Source organism: Lemur catta, chromosome 13 (genome assembly GCF_020740605.2).
Source record: "Lemur catta isolate mLemCat1 chromosome 13, mLemCat1.pri, whole genome shotgun sequence".
Classification (NCBI taxonomy): Eukaryota; Metazoa; Chordata; class Mammalia; order Primates; family Lemuridae; genus Lemur; species Lemur catta.
The window spans coordinates 66,623,620-66,651,322 of record NC_059140.1 but is presented as its reverse complement, the minus strand read 5'-3'; the positions used below and the strand labels follow the sequence as shown (position 1 = coordinate 66,651,322).

Below are 27,703 nucleotides of genomic sequence, written 5' to 3'. Positions count from 1 at the left end.
GCCCTTTCAGCAGTGATTTGTCCTCTGCTCCACACACCTTCCGCATTGCTCAGTGTTACAGTGAGTAACACAGCTTTGTAATGATGTGATTGATGGTCCTCGAGATCATAAATGCATTTCATCTTCATCTCATAACCAACAGGGTTCCTGGCACATCGCTGGGGACTCAGGAATGAATGAATTCCTGACACTGTCTGATACTGACCTTCTCTGAATCTCTGAATCCTCCTGACTTCATTTTCAGGCTGCTAGGTCTCATTCTTGGTGCTTTCCTTCTCTCCCATGCCCTTTTGTTACTTTACTTTTCACTTGTGTGAAATCAATACAGCAGCTTTATTGCAGTCGGGAAGGCTTTTGGATTACAAAGCAGATGTGGTTTGGGTGGGGGAAATCCATTTGAAGGCTACTGGAAAGCAGAACCCTGGAGGGCTCTATAAATCCATCTTGTCACTTCTACTTCTCCTTGACTGATGGGTATTTTTCTCATTCTCAAAGACCTCCAGGGACGCCCCGGTTAAAAATCTTTACAGTCTAAATAGTCATGCACAGGTTCAGAAAAGACAGAAAGAAAGAAAAGAGAAAGAAACGTTACAGTGGCAGAACGACAAAGCATGCGTGAGAGTTAAGAGACATAGAGACGCCCCAGCACAGAACACAGCTCCTCCAAGGCTGTCAGGGCCCGGGCTGAAGAGAGGTCTAGCCCCACCAAGAATGGTTAACAGTGCAAATGTGTCTGGTCTCACAGATGTGTTCCCTGGTCCCACTCTTGTTTCCTTCCAGCTTGTCAATTCAGCGGGTCTTTCTCAGCCCGGACCATTGGCCCTTCTCATTCTTGACATCTTCTGCTATCAAGCCCATGTCTTATCTACCACCACCCCTGCTGCACTCTTGCTCCTACCTCCCACGTCTTGGAATTCTACCTGTATCTGATCTCAACCCCTGGGTGCAAGCACCTGTATAGTCTATCAGTGCTGTAATAACTAATGTATAAGGTGTGGCTTAAAAGAGCCAGGGTTATCCATTTGCCAGTAGAGCAAAATTTTGGCATCTTATATAATGTTGCCTCTTATGTCCTAGCAAGTAAATTCAGTAATGTGTCACTTATCCATTTTAAATACTAATAAAAGAAATGAGTGCATCTCTCATAACTATCACAGTGGTGGGAATTGTAAGGGGGAAAAAAGGGCCAGATGTGTTTGGCTTTGTTTCTTAGTCACCACCAGCATCTTTGCTCTATATTTGTGTCTCGGCGATGTTCCATTCTTGCTGCTAGGCCTGGTCTATTGTTAACACAGCATATGTGGGCTGCACCGGTAATTTGTGTCCTAGGAGGTTTCACTTTACAAAAATAGGCAAAGCTTGACTTTTCACAGTCACTTCCTCTGTAATTAAAATGGCATATTTCTTAAGTTAGGAAAGGATGCGTTTATGGTAAGGGGAATAACAGTCTCTTCAAAGAGAACGAATTTCTATGCTTGAACCATTGCCATATATAATAAATGGCTTACTATTACTTGAAAGTCAGTTTGAACATTGGATATAACCAGGTAGTGCAAATTGGATAAATTAAGCTTCAGGCTCTTTTCTATTGGAGAACATATTGACTTTTTCTGTTTTTATTTTTTTATTTAGTCCTGGGGAAGCAGAGTGAATGGAATCATTTCGGCACAAGTTTCTTTAAAAAAAATATAGTTAGGAATATGCATATCTTTCTCTGGAAGGGTGAGAGGAATCTTTGTTTTTCGATATTTGTTCCATCATGAACTTATTTTTGGTGTAATGGTGGGTCCCAACACCACTTGTTGAATCATTCATCTTTTCTCTGCTGATTAGAAATGCCAGTTTTTCATAGTATAAAAACTAATAATAAATGTTTTATTAATTTTGTATTTTAGGACTAAAACAACTATAAATATATATGTTAAAATATTTCCTTATCAGATGTAAACATGTAAACCATAACACAAGTTTTAATATCCTGTCTTGGCATTTCTTCACTTTTAAAGATGTACTAGGAAACTCAAATAGGGAACTGGCCAAGCCTCCCCTCAACTGTGGGGGGCCCCTGAGAAACGTGACCAGCTACCTCACAGCTCCTCCTGTAGCAAGGTTCCCCCAAGCGTTGGCCACAGAGACTTACAAACAAAGACCAAGTCATTCAGGTCACAAAGGCCATGGTTGCAGCGACCTCAGAGCTGATGGTGGCAAACCGCTCAGGCCCCGGGATGAGCGCAATGACATGGCGGGCACTGGAGGGACAACTGAAGTGTCTCCACTGCTCGCTGCAGATGTCCACCACTACAAGTCCTCAGAAGCCACTTTCAGTGGAACGGAGAGGAAAGGGTTCTGACAAGCAAAAGACAGCCCCCACACGGAAAGTGTCCCACCCCACTCACTGGACTAAGTCGGAGTCCCACAGCATGCCCACCAACTCAGGTGGGGGATACCGTGTATATGTGTGTGTGTGTGTGTGTGTGTGTGTGTGTGTGTGTGTGTGTTGTGTGTATCAGAGGAAGGGGCTTATTTTTATTTGTTTGATGGTTGGTCGTGATTTGGAGCAGATTTTTTGGTTTTGATATTGGTTTTTGCTGTTTGTTCCATGAAGTGGATTCTGAACCTGAATGTCTTGTTGCCCTGAGTTATTCTGACTGGATCCCAAGATGCTTTCCTAGGGCGGATGTTTGGGAAAGGAGCTCAGAGCAGTTAAACTGGATCTCATTCTCCTGTGATTAACAGAGATAAGAATAATAATATAAGCTTGCTTTTTTTTTTTTCTTTTTGCTCTTTTGAATTTGAAACAAGTTTACCACAGGAAATGGATGCAGATAAAAATACATTCAAGTGACTGCAACTTGGAATAGCTCACAGAAAAAGTTCTCCTATTTAATTCAGAAAGCAAAACATCCTTGGATTTTTCTGTTGTGAATGTGAAGCTGAATTATGTCCATTCTCCATGGGAGCGAGTGGGTAAAGGGGCAGGATAAACACCCCCCACGGGGAGGCATTAACATATATATGTGTGAACAAAAACAGATGATGCCCCAACCCCCTACAGCTTACAGCCTAGGAGCTAGAAGGACAGAGGCAGAAAGCGGAAATGTCTTTCATTTCTCACAATATAATAATTAGAAGGAACATGAAAGAGTACCCATTTAAATGCCCTCATTTTGATAGATGAGGAAACTCAAACCATTCTGAAATAGAGTGCCAAGGCTCTCTGCTGAGTGTTGATACAAAGTGCTCATCTGCTCTTCCCCACAGCCACATGGGGTGGACAACAGAGTTCCGGCCACTTTCTTTCAAAGAGGTTGAGTCGCTAGGTTCTCAATAAATAACTGATGAATGAATGCATGTATGAATAATTCATTTTAGGGGGGAGGTTCTTCCTTCCGATTGATAGGTCACCATTCCCCACCAAGCCTGGTCCTCTCCCTGGGCTCCCCGTCTGCGAACGGCCTACCATGCATCCCTGTCACAAGCCAGAGACCTCAGAGTCTCCTTAACACCTCCCTCTCTGGCACACACCTACAGAATCTGTCATCCGGTCCTGATGGCTTGAATTCTCCTGAATCCTACCTTCTCCTGAATCCATCCACAGCTCTCCACCTGCACCACCTCAAGCCTCGTCCAAACTGCCATCACCTCGCACTGGATGGCTGCAGCCCCCCTGACTGGGCCCCCTTATCCGTCATGGGCTTCCGTCAATCTGCTTTGCACACCGTGGCAAGAATAACCTTTTCAAAAGACAAATCCCCTCTATTCTTTTTCCTTTTCCTTTCCTTCCTGAGCAATTCAGGCCCAAAGCCACTACGTGGGTCAAAGCAAGGCAGGCATCCCAGCCTGAGATGTGAAAAGTTACCTTCAAAGAGACGTCCAGGATGTAACACACGCTCATGCAGGTACAGGGGACCCAAACCAACTCCACTCTGATCTCTAGCCCACGGGACTGGGGGTAAAAGTCAAGGATTTCAGCAGTAATGGAACCTGCAGGCAAAGCTCTCATGGGAGAAGAGACCACAGAATCCAACAACAAAGCAAAATCTCTCCAGACATCAGTTTTCTCAGCCTCTTGGCTCTGATGCACATAGAACCCCGTCCTGTTTTTTACTTCTTGCCCCTTCCTACTGAGCTTTTTAGGGAGAACCTTGGCGTCACCTTTAAATTCATCAGAAAGTAGACAGAGCTCATAGTAGCAGTAACACCTGTCCCCTGTCAAGCCCCAAGCACAGATATTGGAAAATTATTGAGTTAACAGTTGCATCCCATAGTTTATATTCTCAAGGTCTTAGTTTTAGGCCACGGCCAGTGAATGAGGCAATAATCTACTCTCTTTTACATTTTCAAACATTAAAGGATGCCATTACACACCTAACAGAATGGCCAAAATCTAGAACACTGACAACACCAAAAGCTGACAAGAATGTGGACCAACAGGAACTCTCGTTCATTGCTGGTGGGAATACAAAATGGTACAGTCATTTTGGAAAACAGTTTGGTGGCGTCTTACAAAACTAAACATGCTCCTACCATACGGCCCAGCAAGCACAGTCTTTGGTGTTTACTCAAAGAAGCTGGAAACTTATCTCCACACAAAACCCTGCACGTGAATATTTATAGCAGCTTTATTCATAATTGCCAAACCTTAGAAGCAACTAAGATGTTCTTCGGTAGGTAAATGGACAAATAAATTATGGTACATCTAGACAGTAGAATGTTATTCAACACTAAAATGAAATGAGTTATCAAACCATGAAGAGACATGGAGGAACTGAGTGAAAGAAGCCAATCTGAAAAAGCTACCCAGCGTGTTTCTCACTATGAGACACTCTGGAAAAGGCAAAACTACGGAGACAGTAAAAAGAGAAGTGATTGCCAAGGGCTAGGGGAGGGATGAACAGCTGGAACACAGAGGATTTTCAGGGCAGTAAAACTCTTCTGTATGATATTACAGTGGTTGACAGATGTCCTGTACATTAGTCCAAACCCACAGGATGTGCAATACCAAGAGTAGAACCCTAATGTAAGCTATGGACTGTGGGTGATGATGTGTCCCTGTGGGTTCATCAGTTGTAACAAATGTCCTACTCTGGTGGAGGATATTGATAATGGGGGAGGCTGTGCATGTGTGGGGGCAGAGAGTACATGGGATATCTACGTACCTTCCTCTCAATTTTGCTGTGAACCGAAAACTGCTCTAAAAAATAAAGTCCATCACAAAAGTAAATAAGGAAAAATGTAGGCCGGGCACAGTGGCTCATGCCTGTAATCCTAGCACTCTGGGAGGCTGAGGCGGGAGGATTGCTTGAGGTCAGGAGTTCGAGACCAGCCTGAGCAAGAGCGAGACTCGTCTCTACTAAAAATAGAAAAATTAGCTGGATGTGATGGCCAACACCTGTAGTCCCAGCTACTCAGGAAGCTGAGGCAGGAGAACCTCTTGAGCCCAGGAGTTTGAGATTGCTGTGAGCTAGGCTGACGGCATGGCACTGTAGCCCAGGTGACAAAGCAAGACTCCGTCTCAAAAAAAAAAAATGTAAGGATTATCTGGAGAAACGCACAGGAAATATGAGACAATGGACAATGGCTGCCTCTAAGGAGTAGAACTACTGGGCTGGAGGACAGGAAGACGTGAAAAACTGTGTCAGTCAGGGTTTGCTTTGCAAGCAACAGAAACAACTCTGACTGATTTAACAGAGAAGGAAGTTTGTTGGAAGGGCATTGGACAGCATAGATACTGCCAGAATCAGGCTTGGGGGACTGAACAGCCAGGGACAACACCCCAAATCAATTCTACCTTCTGCAGCGGAAGCAGAAGCTTTCCCTCAGAAGGAAGGATGAATCCGCCACGTGGCAAGGGGGCTCAGATGCTGCGTAGCCAAAGAATTACAACACAGCGATTCCACTCCTCATTATGCGCCTAAAAGAACCGAGAGCAGGGACTCAAAGAGGTATGTGTACACCAGTGTTCACAATAGCCACAAGGCAGAAACAACCCAAGTGCCACCAACAGACAAATGGATAAACAAAATGCAGTATATCTCTAAAACAGAATACTATTCAGAATATCATTCCCAAAAAGGAATGAAATACCGATGGATACATGCTACAAGGTGGATGAATATTGAAGATGTCATGCCAAGTGAAATGAGCCAGTCACAAAAGGACAAAGACTATACTTCCACTTACATGAAGCACCTGGAGTAGTCAAATGCATAGAGACAGGAGGTAGGATAGAGCCTGCCAGGGGCTGGAGGGAGGAAGGGAGAGTTATTATTTAATGAATACAGAGTTTTTGTTGGGAATGTGAAAAAGTTGTTGGTATAAATAGTGGTGATGGTTACACAACCTTGTGAACACACTTAAGGATGATTAAAATGATAAATATTATATTATGTATATTTTACCACGATGATAAAGAAGACTTACAAACACCCACTGCACTCACTGCCCACTGTATATTCTTCATACATTTACAACATGGGCATGTATTACTTATAGAAAGCAGAGTTTTTTAAAAGGGATTTAACTTTATATGTTTATAGGACGTTCTTTCAACTATGTAAAAGTGGCTTTGCTGTATCTTAAAAATGGAAAATTATTGAGAAAAACCGCAAGAACCAAAAACTGTATCTGTGTGTAAATATATTCATCAATGTAAATAAATTCATCAAGTGCTGCTGTTCCTCCGTGGGCACAAAGTACAGACTCTTCCTTTCCTCCTCTCCTCGTAGCCCCACCCCAGCTTCTGTCACACACACTGAGAATGTCATAATTCTAGCAATGTCACATCCCAAATGGTTCCTGGCACAGGTTCACCACTCCCCAAAATCGTAATGAAAATTATACTTTTAATACCTGGCATATTAATTTGAGAATGTGAGCAATTAAGTGCAGGACTGTCATGAAAAGATCTCTAGTTGTTGTGCTGTTTGGTTATCTTTCCTAAAACAGAAGACAGTAGAGGATGTTGAGGCTGTGACCGGCCTGGAGAGTGCACAGATGAACAGGTAAGGCAGTACATTTCTCAGCGGACACTCTGCACTATCATACCACGGTGTTCCCTCAAGGCATTAGAAACATACAAGCCAAATTAACCCATCTACAATCCTTTAAGAGCCTAGCATGTGCTCAGTACTATAACCTCAAGTCTCTATTCTACCAAATCTATGGGCAGAAGACAAATTTTCCATCTCTGCCATGTCCCATGTTGGACTCCTTGAGAGCAGAGAGGATGCTTTGTTTCTAATGCCTGACACAGAGTAGGTGCTTAAAAGATGTTTGAAGTGATGGATGAATAAGGAAGTTAAGTGGAGATCTAGAGCACTTACCCCACAGGTCTGCACAGCAGTAATTAGTGGCCTCTTCTTCTAGACAGCAAGCTGTCAATCAGCCCACACCAAGCTGTGACCGTGCTGAGTGGTGGACTGGAAATTAGGAATTTCACTCGTTCCATAAGCACATATTGAATGCCTACTGTGCTACAGACACTGTCCTAAGTGCAGGGTACGAAGGACAAGGGAATGCTGTCCTTGCTCTTTGATTGTATTAGTCATACGTTTTTACTTTACATAAATCTGAAGCTTTAGCATCTGGGGCCTTGCTGACCTTGCAGAGACTGTCCTGCCCAGGGCTAGCCAATTTGCAGAGAGAGCAAACATCTTGCCTACAAGTGCACCTTTTAACCCAGAGCACACATCCCCACTACCTCTTCTATCAGACTGACACTCAGGGCTATTTCCCTGCCCTAATCACCTTTGGGACGGGCACCAACAACTAGGGACAATCCCGTGCCCCAGAGCCCACCGAAATCATTCAAACTGGCCAGTCCTAAGCCTGCTTACCTGCCTCGCCAGTTCTTCCCCACAAAAACCACAATAAAGGCTCTTGTCCACACCTTCCCCTCACTCCCTCTGCCTCCTGACTGACCCCAATGCCTCCCCAGGTGGCCCAGTGTGGCATGGCATGCGCCCTCCCCTTGGGAACTATAACAAACTGTCTTCCCAATGACAATCATCTCCTGATCTGTTGGCCTCACCACACATGAACAATAACAAAACCTACATTTGAAAAGAGTTGTTCACAGTCTAGAAGGAGAGACCATCGTGTCAAACCACAGTTACAGTACAGGACACGCTCTGCAAAGGAGGTATGAGCAGAGGGCAGTGGGAGCACAATGGAGGCAGAAACTCATGCGAGCGCCCTGGGAGACCATAGTATCTCAAGTGGGACAGCCAAGCTGCAGTGGAGTGAGGACTAGAGAGAGGAAGAGGTGCTCCGGAAAGGTTCCCAACAGATGTCTACAGAGCAGGCCTGGAGAACGGGGGATTGGTGGGGGCCTGGACAGGAAGGAGTCAGGATGAGAGTCAGAGGTATTGGAGAGGGGAAAATAAGCATCAAGGTGGGGCACTGGCAGCTAAAAGCAAATTTAACTTGCCTTGTGACTTTCCCTGGGAGAACTCTAAAATGGGGCTGGGTTGTTGTCAAGGGAGAGAACAAAAGCAGTGAGAGAAGGCTGAGGGCTGGGCGAGGCTTCCCCTGAAGCTGGAGGTGAGCTCTTTCTGAAGCAGGTGGGCAAGGTTACCCTCCCGCTCCTGGGATGTGGCTGTGATTCTGAGGAAGATTCTGGCTGGTTGTCTTTGCCCCTCAGAGGAGGGTCGAGACAGTAACTTCAGCGCAGACTGGAGTCCAAAGAGGCTGGGGTTGTGGTGGAAGGAGGGTGGGCTCCTTCATTTTCTTTTAGCCCAGATTTTAAAAATATGAATGTTAAGGAGTTCCGGTTTCCTTTCTTAAATTCAGGTTCCTCATCTGTAGAGAGGGTGGGAGGATTAGGTACCTGAAGTCCATTCCAGTCCTAACAGGCTCTAACTGCTTGAGTTGGGATCTATTCCAGGTACAGAAATATATGGTGTTGGGGTCTGAACTGTGTCCCCTCCACCCCTGAAATTTATCTGTTAAAGCCCCAGCCCCCAGGGACCTAAGATTGTGACTGCATTTGGAGATAGGAGGCTTTAAAGAGGTAATTAAGGTTAAATGAGGTCATATGGAAGGGCCCTAATCCAATCTGACCCAAGTGCATTTAAGACGAGGAAATTTGGACACGAAAAGAGAAATACCGGGATCCGCCCAGAGGAAAGGCCACATGGGGACACAGCGAGGAGGCAGCCAGCCGCAGGCCCGGGAGAGAGGGCTCAGGAGAAACCAACCCTGCTGACACCTTGGTCTTACATTTCCAGCCTTCAGAACTGTGAGAAAATACATTTCTGTGGTTTAAGCCACCTGGTCTATGGGATTTTGTTACAGCAACCCTAGCAACCTAATACCTATGGTAACAGACCAATTGTTAAAAATTTAAATTATCCAGGAAGAGGACTTCCTCAACAGGAAGCAATGAGACACCCTCTGGTTCTTTTGATGTTCAGCCAATCCACCCAGGACTCTGTGCCATGACTAATAAGATGCAATTTAATATAACAAACATTGACCCAATGCCAGTCACAGTGAGAGGCATTTGGCAAGCACATCTAATTCTCCAAGGTCATGATTGAGAAGGGAGGGGGAAAGAACAGGTCCATCAAAAATCTAACTTTAGCCAAAAAGACAAAATCTCTCCCTCTTTTCCAGGTGACCTAAGCCTCAAACAGCTGAAGGATTCACCTCCATCGGGAGCCTCAGTCTCCCCCAGAGGTGCTAATAAGCAGTGAAGCATGAGAAGGAAGAAAAGTAAGGTATAAAAGCGCACACACTTGGACTACCCATGCCTACAGAGGAGAAGCTGTGACTGTTCCCTCTGAGGAATTCTCCAACTCAAAGGGAGAAGACAACTGAGAAGGGAAAAAGCACTATAGAAATTTCCCAGAGGTTGTCATCAGAACAACTTCCTTCACTAGGACCACAATCTGCAGGGTGGAAAAGAACAGGCTGCAAAGCACTTAAAACATATTCCTGGATATGTCCAGAAAAGTGTAAAGAACTCAAATCTAAGCTCTGTCTTTTGATAAAAATATGATGAAACGGGGGAATAAAGAAGACAAGGAAATGGCAGAAAGGAAAGAAAGGTCTGGGGCTTGTTATATTTTTATAATGAATGCCCCATCAGCGATGAACGGATTCAGAAGCCATTCCCTGATCACAAATATTTAAGCCATCAACAGTGTTAAAATGGAAAAGCAGAGACTAAATATTTTATCCCAACACCTTAAAAATCAAAGTCCCACAAATCCGCCCACTGGGAACCCAAGCACTACCAGACATCCCGGGAAGGAAACCTTCCATCAGGAAAGCCCAGGGTCCTCATTTTTCAAGTGACAAAGATCTAAGCTCTATTCTAGGAGCACGGTCTAGCAGAATAGCGTATCATAAAGGTTTTTTGTCTAGATATGCCTTTTGAAATTCTCCCTATTTATCCTTCTTCAGCAGAGAAAGCCGGTGGCTTATACTTCCAGCGTCCCTCCCCCTTCTTTCTCAAGAAAAGCTGGCAGTCGCTTCCAGGAGCTGGCTCTGCACTTCCCATAAATCACTCTTGCCCCACGGCCAGGGCCAGGACTGCCTGTCAAACCCTCAAAGCAGCCTCAGGCCAAAATGCTGCCTGCCAGCTGTGGCCTGTCACCCGAGGCGACAGCAAGTGGGTGCTGCCTGCTCTGAGGACAATCCTCTCAGAGAGTCAGAGTCTGAGATTTGCATAAATGTGAAGCTGCTGTTGGACCTGAAAGAAACCCGACTACCGTTAGAAGAACACTGAACAGAGACCAGCTGCTCTGGAGGAAGATGCACTGGCCAAGGAGTCTCTGGGGCTGCTCTCCCTTTGTTGTGTGACCTTAGACAAGTCACCTGACTCCTCTGGAAGTCTGTTTCTTTCACTGGAAAAAAGCAAGCAGCAGGTCAATCTCTGAGATTCTTTCCAGCCCCAGAAGTGTTATTCATTCTGGTTAATATTCATAGAAAACAATCTTTAGCCCACGTAACATTGTGACTTATCAACAATAAGTTATTCAAGTGTCATGGATTGGAAATACTATTTTCTGCATTTATACAGGATATTTCTTTTTTCTTTTTTAACTACCCTGCCTGCATTTAAGGCGTCTGCACCTTAGAGGATGTTACCAGTTGAATTGTGTCCCCTCACCCCCCCCCAAAAATTCCTATGTTAAAGTCTTAAGCCCTCATATGCCAGAATGTGACCTCATTTGGAAATAGGGTCTTTGCAGATGTAATTAATTAAGATGAGGTCATCTGAAGTAGGTGGAGCCGCTAATCCAGTAGGTCTGGGGTTCTTACGAAAGAAACGTGGAGACGGACACACGCATGGGGAGAACACCGTGTGGAGACTGGGGTTAGCCGCCACAACCCAAGCAACTACGGAAAGCTGGAGAGAGGACTGGGGTGATCCTTCCCCAGCACCTTCTGAGGGTGCGTGGCCCTGCCGACACCTCGCTCTCAGACTCTGGCCTCCAGGACTGTGAGATAATAAAGGTCTTTTGTTGAAGCCACCAGTGTGTGGTTCTTGCTTACAGCTGCCCTAGCAAACCAGGACAAAAGGTAAAACCCACGGTCACTATGAAGCGAGAATGGCAGCTCCTCACTTCCCCAACATTCGCTGTGGCTGAGACCAGGACACCTGGCCTGGGCTGTGCCCATCAGACACACCTGCCACAGCCAGCGACGCAGAGCAGGAGGAGGACGGTGCAAACCCACGCGATGACGTGCAGGGGAGCAGCAGCCACTGCATGCAGCTCCCAGAGGCGGCTATGGACATCAGAGGTGTGTGCGGTGCCCGGAGCAGGACCTGTGCCCTACAGCAAGGACAACGCTGTCTCCACAGAACTATTCTGCAGTCTCATTTGCGGGGATCCTTGGCGATCTCCTTCTGGAGATTTCATGACATACCCGATCCTTTCTCATAAATTTCCTTTCTCCTTCAACAGAGAACGTCCTGTTGCTTGCCTAGTACAGTTCCTGATGCAGTAGGTCCCTAGTGTTTGTCAGTGTTGAATAAACCCTAAGCTGACATACGTGATATTATATTAAGTCACACAACTGTCTATAATAATTTCAATTTAATACACGGATATGTTGTGAATATCAAAATGACAAAAAATGACTGATGTTTAATAAACACAGACCCCGGTTTGTGCATTACTTGTTACTGCAACACAGAAGCACCTTGGAAGAAGCTTCCTAGTATCCTGACTCCACAGATGGGGAAATCCCTGTTTGGAGACTTGCCCAAGGCCCAGAGCTAGCAGATGGCAAAGGCAGGATTTAAACCCAGGTGTTCTGACTATAATACATGTGAACAGAGCTCTCTGGAACAATACTGAAAAGAAAATTTTTGTTAAATGATACTAGCAAGGAAAAAAATTTAAAGCTTCTGATTATAAACTTGTTATGCAACAATATTTTAAATTTGCCTTGATTTCCATTTTTCTGGGAAAAATTACATGCATCTTTTCCTGAAGAAAGAGAACAGGGCTAGAAACCCTTGGCTTTTCTGGTAATAGCCCAAAGGGGTTTGATATAAATAACTAGATAATTGAGGGCACAGATTCTTCAGGCATAAGCAAAGGTGGGAACTTAATTTATCTGACAAATTGTGTGGTGTCAGGTTGGCTTCTAAAACCAAATTCATTTTTCAAAGTTTTAGCCATTACAAATTCTGAGATTTTCTGTAAAGCTTCTGTTTGGCAAATGCAAACAGTTGGGAAAATAAATATGTGCAGTGAAAAGAGTTAAAATATCTTGTTCAAAAAAGAAATTATGGTAACTGTGAAAACCAAGTATCAGAACAAATGTCCATTCTCGAGTTAGGCAGGGATGTTGCCATCAGCATCAAAGCATCATTTTTGGAAAGATGTTGGGAAGACACCCATGGAGGAGGTGACAGTACCAGATTTTCTGTTGGAGACTCTACAGCGAGGAAGAACCAGGTGAGCTGAAGCCTGCTTTCCCAATCTCAGGTAGGGATCTACTGCTGACACCAGTGTTCCCTGCACGTGTATCCAGAATCATGTCAAGTTCTACTGATTCATCACCTCTCAGGCTGGACTTGGAATGGAGCCACTGAAGCTCTTTCCTGGCCTGGCCTGCATGGGATACGTCACTTCTCCGGGCCTTGGCCTTCTCACAAAGTGCAGGGGCCACCTGCCTTATCCTGCGTGGCCTTCAGTGGCTGTCAGCGGAGGCTGGGGTTGCTCCTGAAATCCTTGCAAGCTCCCACAGAACTTCCCCTAAGCTGCCATTTAGCTCCTAGTTACTTCCCATCCTATCTTCTCCCCAACTTCTGGGCTCAGGAGTTCTATGTTGCGAGGAGGCTGAGGGATCTGAGGCTCACTGGGGCAAAGGCTTGGAGTCCAAGCTTTGGAGTTCAAGCTTCAAACCAGGCTCAAGGCTCTGATCAAATCTAGTGAAGCTAAACATGAGCCCACCTCACGAGCCAGCAATTCCACTGCAGAGCATATGCCCAAGAATGTATGTGTCTCTCCCAGAAGACATGTGCTCATAACAGGCAAAAACTGGGCACAGTCCATGTACACCCACAGCACAGTGGATAAATAAAGTGTGGCACATTCATGTTATTACATAGCAGTAAGGAGAATAGATCACTTTTATATTCAACAATATGGGTAGGCATAACATTGAGTGAAAGAAGCTAGACACCGAAAGTACAGACTTTCTGATTCCATTAAGTTCAAGAAACAGAAAGCCAAATCTGAGGAGAAAGAGGTCAAAGTAGGGGTTACCTCCGGAGACAGGGTGAGTATTAACAGGGAAGGGATATAAAGGAACCTTCTGGGATGCTGGAAATGTTGTCCTAAAGGTGATTACATGGTTGTACACATACGTAAAATTTCAAAAGATGCATGTGTTTATGTACATATGTTATTTTAAAATTTTTTAAGGCAGGGGCTTTTAGTGTTCAGGATGTCCATCTTAAAACAGTGAAGAGTATGGGAGTTGCCAATTAGGGTGTGCAGGTCAGAGCTGCCAGGCCTTAGTGCTCTGTATTCAAGGTAGCTCAGAATTCGGAGACCATAACTGAAAAATCTATATGTGAACAATAATAATTGCTACCATCCATTAAGGCTCTGGACAAAGCGTTTTACAACTACAACCTCATTTCATACTTACAATAACTTCATAAGGTAGGTACTGTTGGTGTCCCCATTTTACACAATAATGACATGCTTTGCTCAAGGTCACACTGCCAGTGAGTGGCAGTTGCGATGCTGAAGTAGATCCGTCCAGGAGAGAGGGATGAAATAGTATCAAGGGGGAAAAAATGAATTTTCCAAGTTCCTCTGCTCTGGGCATGATATTCCTTAGTAAGAGATTAATCAAAACTTCAGAAACAGGCTGGGCGCAGTGGCTCACGCCTGTAATCCTAGGTCTCTGGGAGGCCAAGGTGGGAGGATTGCTTGAGCTCAGGAGTTTGAGACCAACCTAAGAAAGAGTGGGACCCCATCTCTACAAAAAAAAGAAAAAGAAAAAGTAGAAAGAAAAATTAGCCAGGTGTGGTGGTGTTCACCTGTAGTCCCAGCTACTCGGGAAGCTGAGGCAGGAGGATTGCTTCAGCTCAGGAGTTTGAGGCTGCAGTGAGCTAAGATGACACCATTGTACTCTAGCCCAGGTGACAGAGAGAGACCTTGTCTCAAAAAAAAGAAAAAAAAAAACTTAAGAAACAGCAATTCCTCTCCTTCCCTAGACAACCACGCCATCAATACACTGAGCTGAGGAATGTCATAAGGGAGCAAACCAGGTCCAGGCATCTGCTTCTGTCAGCCAGTAGACTTCCTCTCTGTCTTCTGGAAAAGATCCCACACAACCCCTAGCCACAGAGATGGCCAGCGCTCCAGCAGGGGCCCACCAGAGTCCCCGCCTTGGAAGCTCCGGTGCTGACACAGGCACATGGAAGAGGCCAGAGCCACGTCATGGCACCAGGGCCAGAAGCTCCCGCCGTTGAGCCCTCTGGGCCACCTGCTCCCCGCTTTTTTCACACTTGTTATGCCACTTTTCTTTCCCTTTTGTGAATTGCCCCAATGTCTTTTCTATAAATCCAGTGTCATTAACATTTAGGGCTCTTGGTTACAGTAAAAGAAATCTCATCTGAACCAGCCAAACTGAAAAGAGGAATTAATTGCAAAGTGTCTCTCAAACTTTAAAGACTGGATGCGGCTGGCCTCAGGAATGGTGCCATGGCTGGTGCTCTCAGGAAACCAGGGGGCTTCTCTGCGTCCCTCCGTCTGCTTCTCCCTCTGCCTCTGCTCTACTTGGCCCCGTTACTGCAGACCAGCCTCCTCCGCTCCTCCATCCACGTGGTGGGACGTGGCCACCACCGCCCGCAGGATGTATACACTCCAGGTCATGTACCCAACAAAAAGCCTATCTCCAGCTCTTACACCCAAACCTAAAATCTCAGGAAAGGGATTGATTGGCCCAGCTTGGATCAAATGCCTCAGACCAAACCAATGTGGCAAGGGATCAGGGTCGTGTTCAAAAAAGAAATTCCCTGTGTGGGATACATGGCAACTCCTACAACAGTTAAGGGGGACGGGGAAAGAGACTGGTGGAAAAGGCGTGGGGGAAGCAATCTGATGGGCACCCACCACATGGCCTGATGGGACCAATCCCATGACGATGGGAAAACATCAGCTTTGGAGTTACGGGGACTGGCTCCTTCTTTACCAGCTGTGTGACCTTGGGCAACTTACTTGACTTTCCCAAGCCTTTGTTTCCTCATCTACAATGTGAGTACCTCATTTAAACAGGAAAGAATCTGTGAAGCACCTCCTACAGTGCCTGACACACTTCTAACATCTGAACAGTTCTAACTTTATTCTGAACATCAGAACAATCACAGAAGGACTGAGAATGCTTTGCATATAATGAATTGTTTTGCTGAAGTGGAGGTTTTCCTACGCTGCACAGCCTGCAAACTGAAGGCATTTCACCAGGGCACCTCATGTTTTCAAAAATTTGTTCTCAAAAACTAGACATAAGTTATCTCAGTGCTTGTTGCAAGAAAAGTGAGAGGCCAAGAGTGTAACAGACTGCAGGTACTCAAACTAAATCCTCTCTAGGAAGCGGATAACAATAAACTTTATCCTTAGGATGTTTAGATTTATTGAATGACGAACACTAAATGTGGACATTTATCAGTGATAAGCTATAAATAAGAATAGCTGAAGAGGCCAAAAAGCTTATCAGGAGTGGGGCAGAGAAAGGTTCTAATTGTCAGGGAAAGCAGGTGGAAGTTTCTTTCTTTTTTCTCCTTTTATAGAGCAAAGAGAACAATTTTTATTTTAGGAAAGCCTGGACTATCTCAAACACATCTTTCTAGGTCTGATTTTAACACCTTGAACAAGTTGGCTTCATGTCACCCATATCAAGATGGCATTTTGGAAAACAAAGGCAACAGATATTGACTCTGAACACAGTGTGGCAGGGCTTTGAGAAAGAATCTTGTTAAGAGAAAAGGCCAATCTCTTGAAATTTATCAGTTTGACATATCTTGGCTTAGGATTCCCAGGACTTCTCACTTACATCAGAATCTGTGATAACTTCCATTCTCTAAGGCTGAACGAAGCAGGCCAGAGAAATTGCTCCATCTACAGTGCTTGGTGGAAATGAATGCAGGTGTGTCTGTAATATTCAGATTTAGAGTAGCATTTTGTCTGCAAACATTTATAAGCAACAACCCACAAATAGTTAACCTTTTTTTGTTGTTGTTGTTGTTGTTTTGTTTATGATGCCACTGCACTCTAGCTTGGGTGACAGAGTAGTTAACCTTTTATATTGAAAACTTGTCCCTTGGGTTAAGGAAGAATTTTTCTGCAATCTAAAATTTTAGCCCACATTTTATGATGTGAAAGGACTCAAGACTTCTTAAAATTAAACCATTTTAAATAAACAAAGCAGGCATTTCCTCCTTAGCATCATGAACAACACAGTGTACTCACATATGATAATCATAGAAATCCACCCGGCACAGAAAACCCCTTTCAAACAGTCCCGTAATAATTGTCTACCCTCCCACTTAATACTTTCAGATGATGGCAGTTGACTCACTAACTTACAGGTGTCCTTGTCATCATTTGCCTTATTTCTATTTCTACCCATTGGACTTTATTATGCTTCTGAAGCAAAACAGAACAAGCCTGCCTTTCGTAACAAAATGCCCTTTCAAAGATACGACAATAATCATTGCCATGATGCCTACCCTATCTTCTCTCCATCACGCTCAACTTTTGCTCTACTCCTGTTAAATTAGGTTTAGCCTAAAGCTGCCTCCTTACATGTTTTAGGTCTGGCCTAAAGGTTTCTTGTACATAGTGAGCTGTAACCTAACCGGATGCATAAACAGACCGTAACCCACTCCTGTAACAAGTAGCCGAGTGGGGCCAACTGTTCAAACCGCACCCGCGTGAGGCAAACGCAAGCTGTAACCAGTCGCCTGGTGCTGGCCCTCACTTCTACTTCTCCGTACCTCTGCCGTGAGCAGTGAAAGTTCAGAGATAACCAGGTCCACGCATGTCTCCTTCCACAGGGTCAGACTTTTATTGGTGCCGTTTCAATCATCCAGGCCACGAGCCACGGCTACGTGGAGTTCCGGGGAGGCCGTTCTCCTTAGTGCAGCCTGTTGGCTCAGCAGTCAGAGCCGCGCGCACACAGGCTCAAGCCGCTGCACAAGTCAGCCAGTACTGCAAACCACACAGAGTAGAAGACTTGATCAATATACATGTTATAGATTAAAATTTCCCCATCAAGCAAAGTAACATTTAACATCAAGAGAAAAAAAGCGGGGTTAACGAACCAGACCAAGGAGAGTGCCCTGGGCTGATCCGGTCTGTCACCAGAAGAATGGTCAGTGTCTTGTAAGGAAGAGTTCTTGATGTGGGCAGAGCCTTCAGCACCAGGTGCCAATTGCTTGTCACAAGCGACCACAGAACAGTCACTGGCTAGAAAATCCTACTATCTTTACAGCCCTTGAGTCTTCTGGTGAGGACAGACAGTAAAGGGTTACACCCTTATAAGATTGGGTGCAGTTTGTGAACATCTGGTCCATATTGACATGATGCCTTTTAAAATGGAGTCTTTTTCTAAGATGGCATCACTTATGTCAAGGGTGCCCTATACAACCTCACTGTCCTTTTTCTGCCTACAAATCCCCTCCAACCACGCAGCAGCACCAGAGATGCTCTGAATCTGTTCTGGTTTGGGGGGCTGCCCAATTTGTTCTTTGCTCAATTAAACTCTCTTAAGTTTAACTTGTCTAAAGTTTTTCTTTTAACACTCCCAACAAGAAATCTTTTCTAGGCCTCTTAACATCTTGAACACCTTCCTCGAATCTGTGACCATCTCTCTTGAAACTCCATATTGGGAGCCAAACTGAATCCGGTCCAGGATGTGGAGGAGCTCTCTGGTGGTGGGATGTTGTGGGCGCTTTCTTTAGAAACCACATCACACTGTTGGCTACTGCTTTAAAAACATCAGAAAATGAACTGCTTTCTCTAAGATGTGACATAACACTCACAATATTGCACATCACTTCCATTTTCCTTTAAAGTTGCACTCATTTAATGGAATCAATTATAAAGGAGTTGAATACTGATGCCGACCAGGAAATAGTTCTTCTTTTGGCAAGCAGAAAGGTCACGAGAGGGTTTTTATAGAAGTAAGCTAAAGAAAATGTCTTTCAAATTGGATATTTTCTTTGAGATCGAAGGAGGATAAGAAATGATGTGAACAGCAATTTCCTACACTAGAGGGGAAAAAAAAATACTGAGCCATGAAAAGAGGTAGAGTCACATGAAATTACATTTGCTGTGTGAACTAGGCGACACACTGTGCCAAAGACTGAATAAAATAAAAAGGAAGGTAAAGCAGCACACCATTTCTGCAGCTGATTTTCTAATTTCAAGGACAGGGACAACCCAATCATCTGCTCACCCAGAAGAGTTGCTTCAAGGAAAGATGCAGTTAGAGAGATTGGTTTTGTAATCAACCTTTGGGTGATGTGGCTGACATACTCCTGCAAAAGATTTATAGCAAGAAGCATGCTCCTGGGAACTGTCTCCAATTAAAAAAAAAAAAAAATCAAAATATTCTCATTCCTTTTTTCTCTCTCTCCTTGAATATATCTCAGCTACAGTTTGTGAAACTGTGGGTAAAAGGACAAAAAATACTCTTCAAAGAAGGGTAACTGGCAAAACACAAAGGTGTGGCATGAAAGTCAGAATGATTGTTGTTACTTCTTGGTCAAATATTGTGGACTTTTCAGGGATTATAACTGTGGAAATGTTCCAGAGGAGAACATGGATTCTCACTATACCACACCCCTCCCAAATAAATCCAATTTCTTATATCATCAGAGTAACTCCTGGTTAGCGTAGTTTCATTTGAATTCCTTCAAGTTACCTTTGCCCTCTCCCTGCACACGTGCAAAACCACTTTTTAGCACCACTGGGAATCTTGAAGTTTGAGAAAAAACATTTGTACTTTCAGTGACTTCAAGAAGTATAACTAATAGAGCACATTATTAATTAATAACATAGTAAGCATGAAGTTTATGCTGTACACCTGTGGTCCCCAAAGCTGTACAACACTGCCTGAGCTCTGCCTCCACCTCCACCCTGTCCATGGAAAAACTGTCTTCCATGAAACTTAGGAATCAGCCACGCCGCAGGAGATGAGCGGCAGGCTAGTGAGCAAAGCTTCATCTGTATTTACAGCCGCTCCCCATCACTCGCATCACTACCCGAGCTCCACCTCTGCCCCTGCACCCCTGCAATCTGTGGAAAAATTGTCTTCCATAAAACCAGTCCCTGGTGCCAAAAAGGTTGAGGACTGCTGCTCTATACCCACTCTGAGAATTCATGGGCCATCCTAGTAGTCAGCATCTTCTCTTTCTCATTATTTTCCCTCCCAATATTGCCATCCTGTCACTTTCTACTAGCTCTCAATCACCTTCACTCTCCTCTAGGACCAATCTATCTGGCTAGATGCCTGTACCACCACACATAACATAAACCTTCTTGTGTCTTCGTAGAGCCTATAAAGTTAAACAAAGATATTCCTGGTTACATCTCTGAAGCCATGGATTTAAACCCCATCTGCACATGAGAATCACTTGGAGAGCTTTTTAAAAAAACAATGTCAAGGACTCACCCTCAGATATTCTATTTTAATCAAGGGTCCTGGCACTGATAGTTCTTAAAAGCTTTTCAGATGATTCTGATCTATATCCAAGGTTAAGATTTATTGTTCTAATGCCCCCATCATACCTGAAAGATGTGATGTACATTATCAGTGACACCAACATACACGTTTACAAGACTATTCAGTAGAGTACTGCTTGTAATTACAAACTATTAGAAACTACCTATATGTCCAAGCAAAGGGGATTGGTTGCATAAAATATGGCAAATACACACACACAAGAGACTACCATATAGCTGTACCTGTGAAGAATGAGAAAGATCTCTATGAACTGATATACAGGGATTTCCAGGAGAGATTGCTAAATTAAAAAAAAATCAAAAAAGCGTAAATAGTATGCCATGCCATCTTTTAGGCAAATTTTTTAAAAATAAGGAAAAATGCATATTTTCCTTATCATTATCAAAAACAAAAACCAAAAAACCCAGAACTAATAAACCAGTAAACAGTGAAATTGGTTACCTACAAGGAGTGAGGAGGGAGGGAGAAATGGGAAAGCGATGCTTCTCTGGTTATATCGTTTTGTATAGTTTTGACTTTGAGAGTATATGGATATCTGTTCAAAAAGATAAAGTTGAATCAGTAAGAATGAAAAGAGGGGGCCTAAAATTGAAAGCAAACTCAAACAAATTAACCTAACTATATTTCAAATGAATAACATAACCACACAGAAGGGAAAACAATAAGTAGAACTAATGAACACAGTACAGCAAAGTATCTGACTATATACCCCCAGTCTGGGCAGGCTAGCAAATGGGACAAGAGAAAGAAGTGGAAAAAAATGTTGGAGCACGTTGTGAAGACACAGAAGCAGGCTTGAAGGGGCTCCCATTGGTCAAATCTGATACAAATTGAGCACCAAAATAGTTTAAAATAGTAATGAATTATAAAATACTGGAAAATGGGAATTCATGAGTCCAAGCAAGGGCAGGGTCCTACTTATAGTAGAATGCAGAGGGGTGACTAGTCACTGCAGAACAAATTGGAAAACCGCTCATTTTGGAGCTGTCACTGTGATGCCTGGATCAGGCAAGAATCAGCCATGAATGCTACATCCTGGGGGAAATTTTTAATGAGGAACACGATATTTGCATAGTCTTAAAGTGTCTCCCTACAGAATGCATATTAATTACAACAAACAAAGAAAAGCAGTAATCACACACTGGAGAAACTGGGGGAAACTTTGACAAAGTGATTATAACAATCAGTGAAGGACAGACATTATGCACCTGTCAGTGTGAGACTGTGAGAACACAATGTCAACTATGCAGTATCCTGGCCAAGAACACAGAACCTCCACCTAATCATGAGAAAAGAAATAGATAAATACAAAATAGGAAATGTTCTATTTAATCTTATTTTAGGGCTGGGTCCGGTGGCTCATGCCTATAATCTTAGTACTCTGGGAGGCAGGAGGATTGCTTAAGGTCAGGAGTTCGAGACCAACCTGAGCAAGAGTGAGACTCCATCTCTACTGAAAATTAAAAAAAATTAGCTGGGCAACTAAAAATAGAAAAAAAAAAAATAGCCGGGTGTGGTGGTGCATGCCAATAGTCCCAGCTACTTGGGAGGCTGAGGCAGGAGGTTCACTTGAGCCTAGGAATTTGAGGTTGCTGTGAGCTAGGCTGATGCCATGGTACTCCGGCCTGGGCAACAGAATGAGATTCTGTCTCAAAAAAAAAAATTATTTTATTTGTTTTTTTAAAAAGGCTGTGGAAATGATCCAGGCTAAAGAAGGCTAGAGAGACATAACATCTAAATACAATACTGACCTTAGACCGGATTCTGCACTGGAGGGGGAGATGCCACAAAAGACATATGGGGTCATCTGACAACACTGGAATATAGATGTTAAAGTATTCCATTAATGTGCATGTATGACATTGACAACTAAGTACTAAGGTTGTGTAAGAGAATATTCTTATGCTTAAGAAATAATCAAAGTACTTATGGGTAAAGGACCATGATAGATGTAGCTTACCTTCAAATGATTCCTGAAAACTATGACAAAAGTAAGAGAGAGAGCAAAAGATCAAGCAAATGAGGTGAGATGTTAAGAATAGGCAAATGTGGGTAAAGGATACATGAATATTCCTTGTACTATTTTTATTTTAGCAACTTCTAATAAGTCTGGAATTATTTCCAAATAAAATTTTCTATATCTTTTAATACTAATATTCTAGTCCAGATTCAAAGTTTCAGTCTGTAAAATGCTCACCAATAATTCCTTTCAACTTGAAGATGTACAGTTTTTTGGGCCACTTGGGCTTTTTATGGGTCATTTCACATCAATTCAGCAGCTGGTGGCTTTATTTGCACCCTTAGATGTAGAAAATCTAAAGTGCCTTTAAAAGACAAGGCCAAAGTTCAGGAGCAATGACTAAGACCCCAGGGCCCGCACCAAGTGGCTACAAAACAAATTTAAATTCACCTTACAGGCATGAAGTGTAGAAGTCACTGCCCTTTCTCTGTCATGCTGGCATTCAAGAATAACTATTCCTAAAGATCCTTTGAGCCCTGGGCCTCACTGTCTGCTGGGAAGCTTAAAGACAAATCAAGGAACGCTATTGCCTTCATATTTCACCACCTGGGTGCTGCTTCCTCCCTGCCTCCATCACAATGTTCAGGAAATCAAAAGTTTAGTTTATTATATCTCAAACAGGAAGCAGCACAATTAATCAAACTGTGTGCCTAAACTATTGACACAGTTTTGCCATCTTAATGGTAGCTTGTTTATGCCAGCAACGAAGAAGCCTGGAGAGTGAGTGGTGATGAAATCGCAAAAGGTGTTGTCTATGGCTTGTTGAGAATTAAATATTTTTTCTTGCAAGAAGTGGTCCAAAGCATGGAAAAAGCGGTAGTCAACTGGGGCAAGGTCTGGTGAATACGGTGGATGACAGAGAGTTTCCAAGTCCACTTTCTGTAGTTTGAGCAGCGTTGTTTGTGTGACACGTGGTCTTGTAAGAGGATTGGCCTGTCTCTATTGACCAATCTCAGTGGCTTAATCACAAGCATCCTCATCATTTCATCCAAATGGTTGACATAAACATCTGCTGTAATCAATTGACCAGGTTTCATGAAGCTGCAGTGGATAATACCAGCGCTGGACCACCAAACAGACACCATTAGCTTTTTTTGATGAATATTCAGTTTTGGACGGGTGGTTCAGCACTTCATCTGTATCCAACCATTGTGCTAAATACTTGCACTTGTCAAAAAGAATCCATTTTTCATCACACATAACAATACAGTATAGAAACCGTTCACCTTCATGTTATGACAGCAAAGAAAGGCAAACTTCGAGTTGATTTCTCTTCCGAATCTCATTTAATTCATGTGGTACTCATCTATCCAGCTTCTTTACCTCGCCCGTTTGTTTCAAATGGTCCAATATTGTTGGAATAGTAGTGTCAAACCTTGCTGCTACTTCATGCCAGGTTAAGATAGATTCACTTCCACTACAGGTTTCAGCTCATCATTATCTACGTTGGTCTCAGGTCACCCACGTGGTTCATTTTCAAGACAAAAATCACCAGAACGGAACTTCTCAAACTATCAAAGTACTGTGTGTTCATTAGCCACAACCTTCCCAAACACTTCATTGATATTTTGAGCTGTCTGCGCTACGTTGGTTCCACAACAGATCTCATATTCAAAAATAACATGAATTTTTGACTTACCCATAGTTTCACAAAAATTTCTCTAAAAAAAAAAAAGTTGAAAAATAATCACAAGCCAAAATGTGGATTTGAAACAATGAGGGAGGACATACCTTCACAATAAAAAAAAAAAGTATCAGAGTGAAATGTCAGAGATAGCCACTCTCAAACTTAGTATTTAAGGAAATAGGACATTCCATACTTTATAACCTAATATTTCCAGGCTAGTTAATGTCCCTGTGCACGTGGTACCTGCACACAGGCTGCAGGGCCTCGCCTCTCCAGGTGTGCTCAGGTCCCTCCCTCACCAGGAATGTCCTCCATCTGCCTCCCCTGGTAGACTCCTCCTCCTCCTTCAAAATGTGGCTTCAGAAGCCTTCCCTGATCTCCCAGGGCAGTGAAGCACTACCCCCCCCCCCCCCCCCCCCGTGCTGTCTCTTCGCCCACAGCACCCTGAGCATACCCTTATTGTGTAGAAGTCTAGTAAAAGTAGCAGATTTTTTCCTGTTGACCCCTCCAGGTTCCTTAAAGGGCAGAGACCATGCCTCAGTCATCTTTGTACCTCCAATTCCTACTACGTGTCTAACACTTTGTTCGACTAAACTGCACGGCATGTCTTTTGTTGTAAGCCACCAGAAGTTCTTTTGTTGAAAGAAGAGTAATACAGAACTGAAATATAATATACATTGGGTAGTGAGCAGTAGCTCTACCTCTCAGAAAAAGGAACAATCCTTTCTGCAAACATCGTTTTTGCTGGAGCTTAGGTGTCACAGTAGAAAATAAGGAAGGGACCTTTAACCCATAATGAGCTACCTGGTTTGACTTGAGGAAAATAAATCTCTGGTGCTGTCTTTCAGGGTGATTGAGATCTTCGTGGGAGAAAAAGCAGCTCATTAGTGGGTGCTTAATTATAGCACTGTCTTGTCTAGAAATGGAAAAAAGCAGTATACTGAGCAGTGTTGCCCAAAGGTGACAACCTATAGTAACATGAAAGCAAATTTTAAGCACAAATCCTATTCCCAGCAAGTTACTTACTGCCTGGACAAGTATTCTTTGCTGATTAAAGGTACAGCCAGAGTGAACTACTTGAGTTACTTTTAGCAAGAGACAGAAGAGGTTTCTTACCCTTGAAAATTAAGGGGCGAGATGTTCATTTGATTTCGCCACTTCTAGGGAGTTCGTGTCTCATTCCTTCTCTGGAGGTCTGGTGTTCTTCCTACCCCTGTGCAGTATTAACAGCTTTTCTGGAATGTGATTAAAAAAGCACTGCCTTAGTCTATTTGGGTTCCTATGATGGACTACCTGAGGTTGGGTAATTTATAAAGAAAAGAGGTTTATTTGGCTCACAGTTCTGCAGGCTGTACAAGAAGCGTGGCACCAGCATCTGTTTGTGGTGAGGGCTCTAGGCTGCTTCCACTCATGGCGGAAGGCGAAGGGGACCCGTGTGTGCAGAAAGCACGCGGCAAGAGAGGAAACCAAACCAAGAGAGAGAAGAGGGAGGCACAAGCCTCTTTTTAACAACCAGCACTCAAGGGAACTAATAGAGCGAGAATTCACTTGTTACCACAGAGACCACCAAGCCATTCATGAGGGATCAGCCCCCATGACTACAGCACCTCCCACTGGGCCCCAACCCCAACACTGGGGATCAAATTTCAAGATGAGCATAAAATAGCCAAAGTATAGCAGCACCATCCCATTATACATTTATTATCTGTGTCCTTAACTAAAGCTCACTCCAGCTTTGCTGTATTGCACTTTGTGTGAAATTTTCTGACTCCTATCTTGGAGCACAAAATCTATTGCTGAAGCAATTTCCTCCAAATACTTTTCAATTTGGTGGCTTAACAAGTGTGTTTATCATTGTATCTCTTCTGCAGATTGAGAGGTACTTAGAGTCTGGCCCCTGCTCCTGCCAGTGACAAAGAATGTTTTAGCTCTGAGGTCACCAACCTCTCCAGTCCATGAAGTTAAAGCCTATGTATGAGCAGAAGAGAAAAGCAAAAAGAAAAATATAGAATAGAGAGGAAAGGTGGGCAAACAAAGGGTAGAGGGAAAGAGGAATAACTGAAGGAAAGCCTAAGAGTGGCCTTAGCACAGTGCCTGCCACCAGGAACTCCCCCCTGCTGTAGTTCTCCTAACATTTAGAAAAGGAACTTTTCTGGATTGAGTGCAGGATTTTTCCAGCAACTACTAACAAATGACAGAATATTCTAAAGCCTAACATCATTTCCACTTTAAAACCAGCAAGGTATGGAGATGTACGGTGGCAGAGTATGAAAAACACAGAATTTCAAGGCAGAAGGCCCGGTTCAGGTCACAGCACTATGAGACCTTGGTTAAGTCTCTTAACCTTTGCTTCTCAGTGGCCTCATCTATTAAATGGGGATAATGACACCTGCTACACAGGATTTTTGTGAACACCAAATGACTGTACACATGAAAGGGTAAGTTTTTATTTCAACCATGGATGAAGAGACAGTTAATATGCCTGTACTTCAGGGGTTCTGAGAACTACAAGACAGTGTACCCCAGCACCTAGGAAGTGCCCAAGTAATACTCGTTGAACAAAGTGAATGAATACTGAAAGTAGATCCCTGAGACAATTATGTACTTGGAAGAATCTAGAATCATAGACTCTTTCATTAGAAGAGAACTTAGCAATCCTTTTAGTTAGTATTTGTTTATTATCAAGTCTTCCCATTTTGATTGAACAATATAAGAATTTAAACAATATATATAATTTTAGATGCAACGGTAATATCAGGATATTTCTTTTAAACTGATGTTCAAAAGTATTCAAGAGAGTCCCCAAAAGGGCTCAGCTTCAAGTTCTCTGAAGGAAATATTTCACCAGCCTACACTCCCATCTTCAAACAGACTCCATAGTCAGTCCTGAAGCTGCAGATTAACTAACTATTCCTCTCCTCTGGGCCAGATAACTGGGTTCTTTTCACTGACACTTCCACTGAGGGCAGACTAGGCAGAGAAAAGAAAAAAACTATGTGCATGAATTTTAGCAGCTTTTAAAAAAGCCAGGCCTGGTGAACAGAGATGGTATTTGGTGGCCCCAATGTTGTTCTTCTAGGCCTTTCCCACCCAGGGTCATGGAGACAACCCTTCACCCAAAGACCTTCTAAGTCTCCAATGTCTGTTAACACAGTGCTACCCAAAGTGTGGTCCTTGAATCCACTTGTTACTAGTCTACAACAAGATAACTTACACTATAGAACATAAGCAAAAACACTGAAGCTTCCTTCATTTGAAAAGTCTTGATACCAAGACAAAAATATACACCAGATGAACTAAACAGTGTGCTTAATGACATAATTGACTTAAATCGTGGCAAAAGCTCCTTACCTCGTTGCAAATCAGGAGCAAATGACTTCAGAGACTGGCACTTTGAGCAGCATTGTGCTTAGGCATAAAATGATAGCTCTTCCTGGGTATCTGCATTCTAAAAGACAAGAAGAAGCTTTAAACCTAAGGAATCATTCCCTAAGTATGGGGTCTCACACATACGAACATTATGCCTACAGCAGGTGGACATAGTATTTCAGGTTTGGGAGGGAACCACTGAAATGAGGTATCCTGGCATGACCAGGTTTGGTACATAGCAGGCGCATAAAACATTATCAATTAATTTTCTCCTACCTTCTGCCTCAATCTAGTATTTTACAAAAGACCACACACATTAGAATCACCTAAGGAGTTTATTAAAGAAGGCCTTCCAGGCCAGGCGCGGTGGCTCACGCCTGTAAGCCTAGCACTCTGGGAGGCCCAGGCGGGTGGATCGCTCGAGGTCAGGAGTTTGAAACCAGGCTCAGCAAGAGCAA

General features: G+C 43.5%; 1 long non-coding RNA gene across 2 annotated transcripts; it reads right to left on the bottom strand.

Moving 5' to 3' along the window:
- Nucleotides 1-253: 253 nt before the first annotated feature.
- LOC123649205 lies at nt 254-27,308 on the bottom strand. Of its 2 annotated transcripts, XR_006738911.1 has the most exons (5): nt 27,228-27,245; nt 24,993-25,111; nt 21,981-22,045; nt 17,477-17,690; nt 254-531 (listed from the first exon to the last, which is right to left on the bottom strand). It is a non-coding gene; the product is annotated as an uncharacterized LOC123649205 (long non-coding RNA). The 2 variants fall into 2 exon arrangements; XR_006738912.1 differs by lacking the exon at nt 24,993-25,111 and having other exon boundaries at nt 27,228-27,308.
- Nucleotides 27,309-27,703: the final 395 nt, after the last annotated feature.